At 46.2% G+C, this 14,432-nt stretch overlaps 1 long non-coding RNA gene across 3 annotated transcripts; it reads right to left on the bottom strand.

The window, feature by feature from the left end:
* On the bottom strand, positions 1-14,252 carry LOC309514270. Of its 3 annotated transcripts, XR_014211857.1 has the most exons (4): positions 13,950-14,252; positions 10,730-10,813; positions 10,293-10,412; positions 1-2,367 (listed from the first exon to the last, which is right to left on the bottom strand). It is a non-coding gene; the product is annotated as an uncharacterized lncRNA (long non-coding RNA). The 3 variants fall into 3 exon arrangements; XR_014211858.1 differs by lacking the exons at positions 1-2,367; positions 10,293-10,412 and adding an exon at positions 5,959-6,582; XR_014211859.1 differs by lacking the exon at positions 1-2,367 and having other exon boundaries at positions 9,519-10,412.
* Between the last annotated feature and the right edge of the window lie 180 nt (positions 14,253-14,432).

Raw genomic sequence — 14,432 nt, 5'->3', positions numbered from 1 at the left:
CCAACCTAGCAGTTCGAAAGCACATCAAAGTGCAAGTGGATAAATAGGTACCGCTCCAGCGGGAAGGTAAACGGTGTTTCCGTGTGCTGCTCTGGTTCGCCAGAAGCGGCTTAGTCATGCTGGCCACATGACCCAGAAGCTGTACGCTGGCTCCCTCGGCCAATAAAGCGAGATGAGCGCCGCAACCCCAGAGTAGGCCACGACTGGACCTAATGGTCAGGGGTCCCTTTACCTTTTTATCATATCTCTTCTTAGACTTCCTGGCTAAACATACCCAGCTCCCTCAACCATTCCTCATAAGGCTTGGTTTCCAGACCCTTAATCATCTTGGTCCCTCTGCACACGTTCCAGCTTGTCAATATCCTTCTTAAATTGTGATGCCCAGAAATGGGCACCTTATTCTAGGTGTGGTCTGACCATCAGTCTCAATAGATGCCAGCCATCTCTGCTAGCAAGCTGAACGTCGGTTGAGTCTGACCACACAATTGATGGACCATGCACCATTTTGCTTTAAAAGTGGCATATGTGCACTTATTGATCATTTAAACATTCATCCTCCAGGGTCTCTTTTTTAAAACACTGAAAATATTGAAAAAGATGTAAATTAAAATGGCCACAAAACATTTGAGGGGATTGAAGGAGAGGTGTTAATAATGTCACTATTGGCAATGGTCAGTTGAGGCCTTCCACATCCAATGGGCCCAGTTCTGCTGAACCGTATTGGAAACTTGCAAAGATGGGTTTTCAGAGATTACAAATGGCAGAGCTGGGTTTATACCAGAGGTGAAGAACGTGCTGCACTTTCTCCTTAAACACTTCAGCTGTCTTCCTTCCACCCCAAAAAATAGATCAAAGGCTCAATGGCCATCCCAAATTAATTACCAAGTAAGAATTGTTGCTGCTTTCCCCAGTTTTTGCATCAGCACTCCTGGTGTCCAATTAAGCGCTAGTCGGAGGCCGCACATCCATTTCTCACAGGTCAGCAAGCAGCTGTGAGATGACAACTTCTGGACATTAAACAACTTGGCTTGGATTTGATCTGACGCCTCCCAGGTAGAAAGCTTTATATGTCCAATTACCGCTGCCAAAGCTCAGTCAAAGGAAATGAGGAGAGGGTGTTTTAGGGTGACAGAATATAATGATCTATCACCCAATTTCACCAGCTTCCCCGAAGTTCTGTTTCTGTCTTTCCAGACAGCACAGAGCTTTCTATCTTTTAAAACCAAGGTAGCCATAGCTTTGAATGATATTTTCTTGGAGAGGCAATATTATTGCTCTATAAATGTGAGATTTGATGAAAGAGACGATGCAATCACAAGAGTGTTTTTCTCACGGGGAGAAGAGGGCTTATCTACACCTATATTTATGCATATTCTCCAAACCAGGGATGGGGAACCCCTGGCTCATGAACCAGATGAACCCTACAGGACCTCCCCTTCCAATCTGCCCCCTACCCTATTTTCCCAGCTGCTGAGTAGTAACTTCCCTTCAGCATGGGGAGCAAACTCTATTCTCTATGCTACCCAGCTTATCAGAGGTAACAGTTTGCCCACTGCTGAGATGTACTCTCTGATCAGCTCAGCAGTATAGAGAACGAGGCATCACAGGAAGGACAGATTATAGCTCAGCAAAGGGCTCGCTGTGTTTCCAGGCTACAAAATGAGAGAGAGAGGCTCCTTTCACCATGCCACATTATTATTTTTGATATTAAATACAAAATAAGAATATAAAATACATAATAAAACAAAAACAAACCAATAACCGCCCCCCTCCATACACACATTTTAAAAAGCCGTAGAACGTTAATCAGCCAAAGGCCTGGGTAAAGAGAAATGTCTTTGCTTGGCGCCTAAAGAAATGCAATGAAGGTGCCTGGTGAGATTCCCTGGGGAGAGCATTCAGTAGGCAGGGAGCCACCGCAGAAAAGGCCCGTTATCATGTTGCCACCCTCCAGACCTTAAGTGCAGGAGGCACACGAAGAAAGGCAGCAGTTGATGAGCACAGGGGAGAGAATGCTTGAGGCTCTGTGGTCCTGAGCCGTTTCAGGCATGGTGGGAAGCTTCTGTGACCTTTAGCCAAGGTCCATTTCCACTTAGCACAGAGTGTTAACTCCTTGAAGCTCACAACATTCTAAAATCTTATGAGTCTGTTACCTGTTGTATTTTCTGCGGTGGCCCCCCGTGTGTCGAATGTGTTATGTACTGAAGTTCTCACCCAGGGCCAGCAGGGGGATACTGTAGATAGTTTTCACTCAGGTCCACATATGCAAATAAGGAATTGAAAGTGACGTTCAGTGATTGGATAGTTACAGCAAATTGTTACTGTTGCCTTGTAGTTGAGCTCTATATAAGTAGGTTCTATTCTGCCCTGTGAATAAACAAGAGCTGTTTGAAGAACCGCTGTGTCGTCTGATATGTTCACTCACAACTTAACAGAATGCTCTCCCCAGAGACCCCCCCCCCCGGCACCATCATTACATGTCTTTAGGCCCCAGGTGAAAACATTCCTTTTTACCCAGGCCTTTGGCCATTAAGTAATCTATGGCCTGTTAAATGTGTGAGGGGCAGGGATGGACTGTTATTATGATTGTTTTATTATTACACTGTGTCCAGGCAACCCCACCCCCGATGATGTGCGAATATTCAAAATGTGTGTGATCATGCCAAACCTGGAAGTGACCTGAAAATGTGACAAAAACATCACAAAAAGGGATGGAACAGGACAGGGGCGGAACAGGGTGTTTGCAGGACTTTTCACTGGTGTTTCAAATATATGCGATTTCGCTTAAACACGTGGTGCCTTGGAACTTAATCCCCGCGTAAACTGGGAGTTATGTTTTTGCTATGATGCTGCATTTTTGTTCTTAATGTTGTACACTGCCCTAGGACCTTTGGACAAAGGGGGTATATAAATTGAATAAACAATAATAACAATAATATTACTGTATACCACTTTGGTAGCTTTCGGCTGTGGTTTATAAAGCTGCAAAATAGTAACGACATAAGCTCTTTTCTTATCAGATATTCCACTCTTCTTTGTTCTCTGCTTCTGAGCAATTCAAATGCAGCTTTCTACGCATTGTTTCTCATGTTTCCACCTGTGTCTTAACTATTAAACACAATTAGGGGACAACATTGTCTGCGTTTCAGAATGTGGTGGAAGGCTGATCTATAATAGTCAGTCTGCATCTTTCATTAAGGGCTGCTCAGTCTTTCAAATAGGCTCAGGAAGATGTATAGGCCTCCTGGTTTTATGATTTTGCTGGTGTTTCAGTTTGCATTACTCTTCCAAGCCCCCCCCCCCTTTTAAAGGCTTTGACGATTACTCTTTTGAGGAGTGGAAAAATCAATTGAGTTCCTTCAAGCTCCAGAGATTTTTCCCTGCCCTAAAAAACTCACTTTAATAAAAGGCATCTCCCAAGCTGCACTGCTGAAGAATCGAGAGTGAAAGATAGGAAGGGAAACCCATCCTTTTCAGGGGGTGATTATAAAGCTGGAGCCTAATGCAGCAAAGAGAGAAGAAAAAAAAGTCCCCAGGATTTCAACTAGGGGCATTAAACAGAAGGTGGGGTTTTTTTTGGGGGGGTGCAAATATATCACTGCTTGTCCCTGACTCATGGGAAATCTCCAAGTGATTTTTTTTTTAAAAAAATAAGGGCCAAAGTTAAGTGCTGCCTGAATGATTTCAATGGGAGCATTAAGCATGTGCTTAATTTACTCACATCGATACAAAAGGGACTTAAAAGTGATTAACCTTGCTTGGCTTAAAAGAGATCAGTAGGTGGTTTGCCTAGCACTGTATCTTCATAGGTGCTCTGGTCCTGCACTACTAGGAAATACGATGGAGGGGCTCACAGCATTAACACCCCAAGAGGGTCTTGCTTGTCCCATAGCCACATAGAGCTGGATTCCAGCAGAAGTCAGCCATGGCTCTGTCTCTCAGCTGCCCAGCCTGCAGCCTGTGTCTCCTAGCTCTCACATATCTCTACTCCGGCCTTTTGTCTTTCTATCTACCAGTGAGTTGAGGGAGGAGCCCCTACCCATCTGAAATCTGTCTCAGAGCCACTTCCTTTGTTACCTTAATGGCCCGTGCTTAGAGGGCCATTAACTCACCAAGAAGCTAGCCTGGCTGTTCCAGGAACTGAATGTGCTGGATCGAGGAATTAGAAGGGGGCTCAGGCATATAGCCTATCCCCCCACCCAAATTCACAGCAATATAATGTACGGGGAGTTGCACTGTTGCAGGGAGTGCAGATGTCTGCATTCCCTGCTTTAAAACAAAGCACAACAAATGTGTATTCTTCAGTTGGTTGGACAGACTTCAATGAAGTATTTTATATCTATATATATATAAAGCAAAAGGTTAATAAACTGGCATAGCTGGAGGTCTTGTTGCTGTTTTGTTGCTTTTTTATTATTAAAGAGTTAGATAATGGATCCCACATTTTCCCAAGGGTGAAATATTGCAATCAGAGTGTTTGAGAGAATGTGATAGCCCTGGGATAGATAGACTCCTTCACTTTGGGAGGACACCTAGACTCTGCAGAAACAAATGATTAACAGCTGCACAGCTGTTGTGTAAAAATCCAACCGTCTGAACTTTGGAGAGCCTTGCCATTTACAAGTCAGGATGAGAATTATTATTTCAGCTGAGAATGTATTTAGAAGGTTTCTTGGATGTCTTTTTAAATGGTCTAATTTTAACAAGACATAACCAGTGTGATAATAGTGCTTAGTGTGTATATACTTTAGCACTTAAATTGTTCACACTTTAAAAAATTGGTTCACCTATATCATCTCTACAATCCTTTTAGGAACTTTGCAAGGTACGTAAGTGACCCGGCTTCTTCCCAACAGATGCAGACAGAGGCTCTTACTTGTAAGTAACAAAGAGGTACAGATTTAGCAGCAGACTCAGTGCCCACGAGTCGCCATTCAGGAGTTCAAGAGCGAAACAAGACTTTCAGAACTGGATGAAAGCAATCAAAATGTCCCAACAAGTAGCTGGTGTTGGGATTTGTACAGTATTTGTTAGAACATGTATTTTACAAAGAATAAATTGTATTGGTCCCGTCCCCCCCGAAAACCTATGTAATGGAATGTAACATCAGCAAAATCTTGTGACTCCAATTAAGGTCACAGAAATGCCGAATCATTGTCTTGTCAGTTTGTTAGCTCCCTTTAAGTGAGCATGTGTGTGCCTTAGGTAGTGATAGCAGGGGGTGGGAGCAGGGGGTTGGCAGTTTCACTGTTGTTTTGCTGAGTGTGAAGAGGAGTTGGTGAGGACAGACAAGCTATCATTTAGGGACTGCTTCAAAGGAGTTTTAGCAGCAAGAACCAAGAAGACCCTCTCTTGGGCTCAAAAGAATGAAAAGCATTGCATTGGACTCGGTATATATGTATGATACTGCTTGTAATAGTTGGCATTCTGCAAGCAAAGAGTCATCTTCAAAGTCTTGTGTGTGGAGTCTACCATATTTTTTGCTCTATAGGGCGCACCGGACCATAGGGCGCACCTAGTTTTTTGGGAGGGAAATAAAGAAAAAAAAATTATTCCCCCCCACCAGCCCCAAAGAGCAAAGAAGCCAAGACAGCCAGAACAGGTCCGGGAGCAGGGGCGAAGTTGCGCGCAACCTGGCCTTCGCTCTCGGAGCTTGCTGCTATCCGCAAGCCTTCTGAGCCCGGGCTCTGAAGTCTTGAGGATAGCTGCCCAAAGCCCGGGGTGCGCAGTGCCGCACTCCCTGGGCTTCGGGCTGCAGGCTGCTATCCGTAAGCCTTCGGAGCCCGGCGGACACTCCTGCCGCACTCCAAAGGCTTGTGGATAGCTTCCTGAAGCCTGGAGAGCGAAGCCTCCAGGCTTCAGCGAAAGCCTGCATTCGCTCCATAGGACGCACACACATTTCCCCTTCATTTTTGGAGGGGGAAAGTGCGTCCTATAGAGCGAAAAATACGGTACTTCTTCCCTAGGGTTTCAAGGGTGAAAGCGCTGGATGACTCAGGAAAACAGCCAACAGCTGGAATGGAAGGAGGCACCACCGCAGGTGGCAAACGGCCAGCCCTGAAGGCTGTGATGCTACACAGCAATAGTTGAGAGAGGGCACATATTAAGCTGCTTTTTGCCTGATTAGGAACCCAGGAAGCTGTCTTACTTGAGTCAGACTGTTGGTCCATCTAGCTCCATATTGTTTACACTGACTGGCAACAGCTCTCCAGGATTTTAGAGGGACACCTCTCCCAGCCCTACCTGGAGTTGCCAGGGAGTGAACCTTCTGCAAGCCAACCAGCTGCCTGGCCACTGAGCTATGGCCCTCTGCCTAACTCAGCCAGATACTGATTTTTATCTGTACCTCTAAAATGGCCCCACCTTTTCTGATCCAGTAGGAGTTGCCATTAATAGCATCTTTAGTCTGGAATTATAAGCACACCGAGTAAAAGTCTATCTAAATTGAGGTTGTTTCTAAGTAAACACAGGAGTGGACTGCAGGTGTATTGTTGAAAAATCTTCACTGCTTACTCAACTGATATGAAAATAGGAGGCTTGTGGAAGAAACCAGCTTTTGCTTCTGTCGTCCACTGCATTTGCCTGGGATGGCAAAAAAAAATGAAGTCATTATAGTGGTACCCAAATCATTGATAAGCCCCTCTACTTTCTTTATTGGCTCCATCCCACTTTAATGGGCCTTGTCCTACGGGGGAAAATACTTACAATGCAGGTTCTGCCATTCTCTTCATTTTCACTTGCCTCTATTCTTAACGTTCAATGCGATAAGGAAATTATCTCCCATTTTTCACAGACATGGCAAATGAGCAGATGGCTGTTTCTTTAACCCTCCCCAGCCCAGTCAAACTGCAAGCAAGGCCAAGGCGACGGAGCATCTGTTGCAGCAGATAAATTCTTTTCATTTAATTGGCTATTCAGGCATCTTTCCAAAGTGCCCCGACACCATCTCCTTGCTGTGCACTTGGCTACTTTATGAATGTTCTCCAAGGAACGTAATGATGTGAAGACACAATGGTCCAGCTTTGGAACTCAGGCAAGATCCTGCGCTCCTTGCTGGGTCTCATGCTATGACATCTGCCACTCATGTGTCTTCCCTGAAGCCTTTGCAGTTCATTCGCTGAGGCTTATCCCTTCTAGCGTTTTTCATTCTCACTGCAGTCTTCTGAATAACATGGATTATGCTAACAAAAACTAAAAGGGGGGGGAGCCTAAATGTTCCCCCATGCAACAAAATGTGGGACAGTATTCTGGTTGCATGGTTTTCTAGGTTTAACAGGGTTGCGGATTGATTCACCCTCAAGCAATTATTAACAGGGAAATTAAGCACTGAACTCCCACATCCAAATATCTGCAATGTGTGGAAGAGGTCTGACTTGGGTAAGTCATTACATATTATTACCACCACCTGACAAATTGGAATATTATGGATGAACTTTGCAGCATCCTTGGGAATGTAGATTAATGTGCAGGTGGCAAAATGTACTGCCTAGTGAACTGCGCTCCTTGGAGGAAAGGAAGACGGAATATAATCGCGATAAAAATAAATAAAATTAAGTAACTGAGTGTAGCCATTTCTGCTAGAGCTGTGCAAGCAACTCTCAATTTGGCAATGCAGACTGGGCTATGATCAGGGCCAGACCAACGTACCCCGAACCTGGCCCCTGAACTAAATTGGGGACCTTGCACAGCCCTAATGTTTAATTAGGAATTTAAAGCCTAATTAAAAATTACACGAGTGGTGATGAGAGGCAGGAAAGAAGTACAGATGAGAATCTCTGCCTGCCTAGTCTCCTTCTCCTCTCCCTTACTGCCCCTCCTTTTGACAGCCCTGAATTGCACAAGGTGGACCCAACCCGAGGTGATCTGGGGCTACCCTGACACACTCTGGACCAACTCCAAATTGACCTCATTTGGTTCAGGATCAAGGATTTGGCTCAGGCCAGGTGTACAGCTCTTAAACTTCTGATGCCTTCTTTTGAGGGGGAAAGAAAGTTGCAGCGTGCTCAGGAATGTTTTGTATTAAAACGTAATTACAAAACTGCATAAGTACAATTTGAAAATATCGGGCAACGTGAATCTTTAAAAAATCAAATGGCAATGTATTTGGAGTGAGGTACGGATGGAACAGTTCAATTTAATACAGTGTAGTACAGCAGGCTAAAGGGATAGCATTATGTGAGTCGGTCACCAGGGGGAGCTACAAGACAGCTTATTGATAAATATACCTGAAACCAACTGTTCTGAACAAGGAAGGCAAGGATGGTTCCCTTGAATAAGGGCTCCTCCACACTTCGCTTCTCCTGTGCCTAGAAGGCGTGGGTGTGAGTGGTTTTCCGCTTGGCCCACATTTTCTAGGCACGAGTCTGAGTGATTTCCCCCTTGTCTAACAAAAGGTGTCATTTCATTCTCTGTTTATTTCCAACTTTTCACTGTATAGGCACCCTCTTCTCAAAAAACAGGGGCAATGAGACAACGCTAACATATCCGAACCACAGGAAGTTAGGAAAGCATTTATCTGAGCTTCAAAAGAAACTTTTCAGAAAAAGTGTTGGAAAATTCTTTCCCCAAAGAGCGACTTCCCAGCTGTACAAGAGCTCCAAAAAGATGTGCTCAAGAAATAGTAGAACTGTCCAAAGTTGGGTCCACCTGCACAAGAGCTGAATACAGAGGCCTCATGAGCAAAGGAACAGCACACACAGGGTCAGGTGGCACAGAAAACGTGTTAAGAAGCTTTGGTGCCAGAGCCGAGAACAGAACGTTGGGGAACTGGCTCAATATCACGTAGCATGGATTAGTTCAGGGGTCAGCAAACTTTTTCAGCAGGGGGACGGTCCACTGTCCCTCAGACCTTGTGGGGGCCGGACTATATTTTGGGGGGGAAATGATGCAAGAGCACCACGAGCGCAGGGGCTGCTTACCTGTGTCTTGCGAGCGGCAGGGGCTGGCAGCGGGACGATGAGCGGCGCGCGATAGGGCTCCGGAAAGGGGTTGCTTAAAATGGTGGCCGCTTGAGCACTGCTGCTGCTGGCATCAATAAAGCCCAGCCCCCTTCCTCCTCTAGGCAGGGCAGGGAGAAGCCAGGAGGAGGGAGGGAGGAGGCGGCAGCAGCGGCACCGTGCAAGGGAGAGGGAGGGAGAAGGAAAGAACGTGCACACTGGCGATCCACGCGGCGATTCCCGGACCATCTGCGGGCTGGATCTAGAAGGCCATTGGGCCTGATCCAGCCCATGGGCCTTAGTTTGCCTACCCATGGATTAGTTACTCCTTAATATGTGTTAAGCACCTTCTTGCATCTCCAAGCTGGGCAGCAGGCTGTGTTCTACTCCCATGTCAGAGGCAGAAATGCCACTTTCTAGAAATGCCCTTTCTAGAAAACACAGGAGAGGAGACTGCCCATAGGTATCTGTCTGGCCAATTTGGTAACAGCATACTCGTCTAGATAAGGCACTGGCCTGATCCACCAGGCTCTTTTTATGTCCCCCTGATTTTAGTCCTTCCTTCCTTCCTTCCTTCCTTCCTTCCTTCCTTCCTTCCTTCCTTTCTCTTTCATTCTAGTTTGAACATTGTGGGACATATGATTTGTTACTTATTTGCTTAGGATTGGCAGTCTTAAAATACTCGATGCATGAGGATAGTGCTTTCTTAACTTCAGCATTCTCCTTTCTTATTGCACTTAATGATTTCCCCCCTATGGTGACATTAGCCGGAAACAGAGATCGTCTTCTTGTAAACTGCCACAGTGGGTGAATGGGTCCACTGGAATGGATGGGTATGTAACTTCCAACACACCACTGTACATTCTGGAAAGTCACCCATGTGCCTTAAATATGCTCCAGTACATCAGTCTAAGGACATATGCAAAAATGCCTTCCAGCGTGATTAAAAACTACATGGCACAACAGCATATATGTATCTCCTAGCTAACATGTTTCCGTTCAGGGTTGCTAACTTCCAGCCAGCCATGCCCTCTCCCGGAACACTCCATTACACTTCCTCCTTTTCTCTGCCCCTTTTAACCAACTGTCACTCAACATCTCATGTCCTCATTGGCTGTTTAGTTGTGCAAGCAAGGAGGAGGCTGCGTCCTTAAGCTTTATTTTTTTAAAAAAAGATTTTTGTACTTCTGAAAATCCAGGGGTTTCCCCAAACAAGCGAATTAGCCATCGGCACTCACTGGTTCAGTGCACTATTAGAGGATATTCTGATAAGAGGGTGATACTATGCAATGTTTGGCTGATATCAGTGAAAAGACATTTAACACTTTCTGTGTTTAAAATGTACAGGCAACTCACCTTAAATGGTGGTTACGTTCTAGGAGTAGCACACACAGGCAAAATTATTCATAGCCAAAAAAAATTGGGTTCAATGACGGGTGGGATTGCTGAAGTCATTTTTTCCTGAGCGCTCACCCCCTTTAAACAATTTAAAAAATATTTTTGATGCTGACGTAAAGCTGAAAACACATGTTAAACTGTACCTCTCTCCATTTAAAAAAACTTATATCTAGCCCTTTAATCTTCAACACACATGTGAGGATAAGCCAAACTGATCACACAGAACATATTTCTAAGGAGATCTTAGTAGAACGGCCATATCAGCCATACAAAGTTTCCTGCTGCGTCTTGGATCTAATTTGCATGATGCAGAAGGAATAAGCACCATTGCTTTCGTCCCAGTCCTGCTTGCAGGGAACTTGACATGGGGCCAAGATTAGGCAAACCGCACTTACCTTTTTGATCTGCCGATTCTGGTAGTTCAGCTCTGGAACTTAGAGGGATCACTGTGTATTTGGCAAGAAGGATCACATACATCTCTGTTGACATCACAAAGAAAGAGGCATTAGTAATGTCATCATCATTCGGGATGGCCCAATTCTGGAATTCTGAATGAAGTTCACGTCTCTAGTACATGACTCTCATCTTTTAACTCTGAAAATCCAAGGTTTCCCTCATGGGTGTAGAATTCCCAGATGAAAAGGGATTGATTGTTAAACCAGTCTGAGAACTGTAGCTCTGGAAGGGGAGCAGGAGTTTCCAAACAAGCTCTCAGCAACCTTAACCAACCACAGAACCCAGGATTCTTTTAGGGAAGTCATGCCTGTATAAAGCAGCATGATATTGCTTTAATTTTTTAGCACAGGCAGATCCCCATCGATGTAGTTTAAGCTAAGAGATCAGCCACATACATGTGTTACTTGTGTGCAGGGCCCTCTCATGCATCCACACCACTGGCCATGCCTCCAACCAATGTTGTGTCCCTGAATTAGCCCTTTCACATGTTAAGCATGGAGGTGTGTCTGCAATGGAAACTCTATGCACACGAGCAGGGCTAGCCTAAGGATGCAACATCAGGGACAGCAGTTCCTGCCACAACACGTGAAGGGGCCAAGATCAGCCACTGAAATTCACATCTAAGCCAGAATTGGAACTTGATCAAGTCACAGAATCATAGAATTGTAGAATTTGGAAGGGACCACAAAGGCACAACCCTCTCCAGTCCTAGCCGAACTTCTGCCTCTTCCTTCCTCTTCCCATAGCCACTGTGTCTTTGTTGAAAAGTCCGGCAGCTATTCTCCTTATCTCAGCGCATATGTATACAGTGGTACCTCGCAAGACGAATGCCTCGCAAGACGAATGCCTCGCAAGACGAAAGAGTTTTCCGTTTTTTGAGTCGTTCCGCAAAACGAATTTCCCTATGGGCTTGTTTGGCAAGATGAAACGTCTTGCGAGTTCTTGCGAGTTTGTTTCCTTTTTCTTAAAGCCGCTAAGCCGTTAATAGCCGCTAAGCCGTTAATAGCCGCCAAGCCGCTAATAGCCGTGCTTCGCAAGACAAAAAAACCGCAAGACGAAGAGACTCGCAGAACGGATTAATTTCGTCTTGCGAGGCACCACTGTACCTGCAACAGATACCCTGGTGCATCACCACTAAAGCAACATGGCAGCCACATTCTGCATGCCACATGAGTTGGGTTGCCAAGTTCCCATGAGAAGTGAGAACTCCCAATTTAAGTACTTCGTTAATTGAGCAATGCCGATTTACATAATTCAGGTGTGCAAGCTGGGTTTCCACCTGCTTGGACAAAAGATTTAAAATAAACTTCCATGTTGCCTAGTCATCCAACCTACAGTGTCGGTGGCTGGGAAGCAAATGACAAGGGTTGGGTTTTTGTTTTTTTTCCACATGTAGATCCTTGCAAGATCGAGGGCAAATAAGTAGTAATTATCATGCCACAGTTGGTAATTTGGCCTCTTGGCTTTGCCAGGCCATTAGATCATATCATCCAGTTTCCCAGGACGCTGCTGCCCTGACGAGCATGTGTACTAAACAGCATATGCCGCTAGAGGTCACTGCCGGTTTCTTCCAAACCTGAAAGAAGCGCTGGCTTCATCCCAGATCTGCAGCAGGTAACCCACTTAGCAACAGCTAGATCTTTAAGTTCGGGGACTGCTGATTGGCAGAGCTTCTGCAGCCAAGAGACTGAGTCCAGGAGATCTGTCAGTAAGACACAGGACAGAGACAGAGCGCAGAAGGTGATTCTGCTGCACTTGGTCTCTATTAAGCCGCTGCTTTGTCAGGCTGAACCCCTGCTATTGTTTCACCCCCCCTGCAGTTTTAGCACTGCCCCCAGTGACATCCAGTTATATTACCAAGTCCTGAGGAGATGGCTGATTTTGCATGGGGCAATTTTAATAGAAGAACTGTGAGCTGTCTGATTCCAATGAGAAAAGGGATGCTCTTTTTTAAGGAAAGGGCTGAATTTGCTGGGTGTGTGGGAGGGGGGTTACATCTCTCTTAGCATGTGGCATTTCCACCCGTCACCTCCATTTTCATGCTTGAAGGGAAATGTGAATATTCCACTTTTGTTTTGTTTTTTAAACTGCCTTTTCGGTGCCACTGCCAATGTCCTTCCTTGTCATCGTAGAAGAGGGAGACAGTGCCTGGTCCAAAAGGAGGGACCACCAGGCTGTGTTTGTCCTTGAATGACCTTGGCTTGATTAGCGTAGGACATGGATACCACGCTGCTCTTCTCTGTATCCCAAATCGCAATCAGTGCTGCAAGGCTCAGGCACGTTAATTTGGGCCTCATAAGCCTGGCATGTGTTCACCACATGGGCTGTTCATCAGAAAGCCAGATGGAGAGAAAATGAGGGAAGCGAATGAAGGCATCTCGTCTCTCTCTCTCTCGGCACCTGGGATGTTAATCCTGGAGTTTATCCCTCGGTGTTGCAGCTGTTGCCCTTCCTTGGTGTGATGAAGGGCACCTTCAGTACACAAACAAGCTCCTGGCCTGCACAGAGTGTATCTTGGCTTAACATCCGCACTGTCCATTGAAGCCTTGGGACACCATGTGTGCCCCCTCCCATTAAACGTGTATGCAAGGAGGCCCATTTTAATGGGTTGGCTCATGGACAGGTATCGTTCGAAGGAAGGAATGACATATATACGTAAGGTCAATGGCGCAGTCAGGGCCAGGAGTCCAGGGTCTCCCATTCAGTAGAGACAAGGAAGAAGGGGAGAGCAGGACTGGTTTAACACATTCACCAACCTGGTAACCTCCACTTGATTTGGACTACAGTTCCCATAAGCCCCAGCCACTGTCGCACTCAGGTCCCAATTGCTGGCACAGCTGTCAACTTTTACCTTTTCTTGCGAGGAATCCTATTCGGAATAAGGGAATTACCCTTAAAAAAAGGAAAACGTTGACAGCTATGCTTGCTGGTTTCCCACGCGTGTCTGGTTGGCCACTGTGAGGACATGTAAGTGGGTTACATAGCTGCTACCAGGGCCTTTTTTGTGCTTCATTGGGAGCTGTATTCTAAAAGAAGTGAAGAGAGGAATTGCAAGGAAAACTAATGAGAGAGAGAGAGAGAGAGAGAGAGAGAGGAGCTGTGGGGCGGGGCTCAGGGTAATCCCTCCCCTACCCCTGCTGAAACGTCACTCAAACCTACCTAAGCCATTGTTCCATATAGGGAGCTGATGGCTTCTCCCCACTGGCCTTGAGGCGGCTTGCAGGGGCCATGGCAGGCAAGGTGCCGGCTTGGACTTTTGCTACGCAGCTTTTCAAAGGAACAAAGGGGCCAGGGGCCGTTGTGGCAGGGGGTCCCCATTTCTCTATCCGGTGGCTGCGTTGTCATTTGCCGGGCCAACATTAAAGGGTTATACAGGAGCTGACCGGCCTTGGCGCGGCTGGGTTGTACTGTGGCTCATCCACCGCAGGGAAAACCTGGAGTGTTTCCTCCGAAAGAGGTCCGGCGGCGCGTTGACTGGGAAGGGGCGTCGTTCGGGCCAGCGGTTGCAATTACGCGGGGGGCCTCTTTTCCCCAGTGGCGTGTCGCTTTGAAGGCTCCGGCGGGCGCGCGTTCCCAAGTGCTGCTTAACGCGCGTCGCTGCCAACGTTCCATCGGGTCTCCCGCGCGGCCAGCCGGACAACG

The sequence above is a fragment of the Podarcis vaucheri genome (assembly GCF_965113315.1).
Source record: "Podarcis vaucheri genome assembly, chromosome: 11".
Lineage (NCBI taxonomy): Eukaryota > Metazoa > Chordata > Lepidosauria > Squamata > Lacertidae > Podarcis > Podarcis vaucheri.
This window is presented reverse-complemented; position numbering and strand designations above follow the sequence as displayed.